At 54.9% G+C, this 2,102-nt stretch overlaps 1 pseudogene; it reads right to left on the reverse strand.

Annotated features, from left to right (window-relative positions):
- Window positions 1–1,108: 1,108 nt before the first annotated feature.
- LOC145969518 (5.8S ribosomal RNA) lies at window positions 1,109–1,259 on the reverse strand (annotated as a pseudogene).
- Between the last annotated feature and the right edge of the window lie 843 nt (window positions 1,260–2,102).

Here is a 2,102-nt window from a genome sequence, read left to right on the forward strand (position 1 = left end):
CGGAGCCCCTGCGTTAGAAACCTCATAGTATTACTACTCAGAATATCTTACAAACTAACGGATTGATGCACGCAGACTTACTTGCTAAGGCTTAACGCTATAACGGGTTCGGTTGCGCGGTCTCGATCGCGGTCTTACTGACTAGGGCGGAGCACGGGTTACCGTACGCGTCGGATTCCGATGATGCCCTGACAGCAGAGAGATTGTGCCCGTCTCCGTCGGTCGGAACGGTCAAAAGCGTCAAACGCCGGTGATAACCTGGCTGCGGAGAGGTTGCGTCCGTCTCCGTCGACAGGAACGGTCGGGAGTATCGAACGCCGGTAATAACCTGGCTGCGGAGAGGTTGCGCCCGTCTCCGTCGATAGGAACGGTCGGGATTGCTCACTGGGAAGCGGTTCAGGAGGTCCTCGATTGTACTCGGAGGCTAGGAGCCGGTCAGAGGCCGGCTGGGAGAAGGTAGCGAAATGTCGTTCTGGCCGACTTATATACCGCTAGCCGGGATCCCCACTCGCGCTCCGTGGCAACAAAGTGGGGCGGTTTGTCGGAGTGGGATCGCCCACTGGCGGAAACGCTTGGGGAGCGCCCAAAGGCGGCACCGAACGCGTTCGGACGGTTGGTCGGCCCGGCCGCTACGTTAGTACGGCACTGCGGTGTCGTTACAAAGTTCTTGACATCAAATTCGGAATCAGTGCATCCCAAAACTCCTTAGTATCAATTTTCATGGATATTTGATCTAAAGAAATAATTTGATGAAAATGATCGATAAAAAATGATAATTTCTGTCACTATATTATATCCGGCATTTTAAATTTACAGTTTTTGACATCAAATTCAAAATCAGCGACCGCAAAAACCATAAGGTATATGTATGAAGGAGATTGGTTATATTTCTTAATTTTGGTCAGTCTTTTGAGTTTCTCGGCCCACTGTGTACTGGGAGGGTGACAAAGACTTGTCTCTCTCGGGCGAACGTCCAACGATCGCTCGTACACCGTTTATGCAATGCGACGGGGGCACAGCGACGACAGCTGACGACATTTCATCGTTCACGGCTATGCTGTGGCTCGTCCGCTTGCGTAAGGGCGCAAGCAGTTTAGGTTTGTTAAAACGACCCTCAGCCAGGCATGGTCTGGGAATTGTATTCGTGGACCGCAAAATTCGAAATGTCGATGTTCATGTGTCCTGTAGTTCACAAGTTGACGCGCAATTAGCTGCGTTCTTCATCGACCCACGAGCCAAGTGATCCACTGTTCAGGGTAATCATTTTTCATTCGTTGCGTTCGTCGAACGCATCACAGTTCATCCATCGTGATCTCCTTCCTGAAAAGAGAGAAAATCGTGGCCCTTCGACCAGCCTGGCCGCGCATCCGAGCACGCGCGGACCGCCGCCGCAATCCCGGTAATGGGATCGAGACTACGACACAAAGTTGGTTCGCGATCGGAGCGTCACTTCCCCCGTTCGACGGGGGAAGAGCCGGGACGGAAAGTTCTTTGAATAAACCATCGGACACCATGCTCCTCTTGTCCGCCAGCCACACAACTCACACACGTTTGGCCGCTGTCTCGCGCGCGTCGCACGCTGGCCTCTGCCCCGGCGCGCCGGGATGGCGCGCTATTAGCGGGGAGGGCGCGTAGCGACGACGACGAATGCTGACACGCACGTACGTTGAGAGAGCGCGTAGGCGTAGGTTATCACCGGTTCACTCGCGCTGACGCCGAATCGACGCTCCCGCTCGTGGCGAGATGCGTGATCGCGTCAAGCGTCTCGGCACCCCGTATCGCAAATATTTCTTCGTTCGAATATGAGAATTTCAAAGTTCAACGGGCGCGCGCGCGTATCGCGACTCACGCGACTGGCGCGCGAGCGGAACGCGACGGCGACACTGCATGAAGCGATAGACGGATCGTCTCAGATATTGTTAAACGCTCATCTCCCACGCGAGCGATATCGACGACAACCGCGTCAGACACCACCTCGAGGCGCGAAAGACGGCGCGCTGCTGCTTGTCGCAGAGGCACGGCCGCGCGCGTGGCGTCCGGACGTCGTGTCCCGCTCATCGACGCGATTTTATACACGATCCGTCAATTCTTTTTCTCTTTCC

This window comes from Camponotus vicinus, unplaced genomic scaffold, assembly GCF_025532165.1.
Source record: "Camponotus vicinus isolate PSW18456_S1 unplaced genomic scaffold, iyCamVici1.0 SCAF_3, whole genome shotgun sequence".
In the NCBI taxonomy this organism is placed as follows: domain Eukaryota; kingdom Metazoa; phylum Arthropoda; class Insecta; order Hymenoptera; family Formicidae; genus Camponotus; species Camponotus vicinus.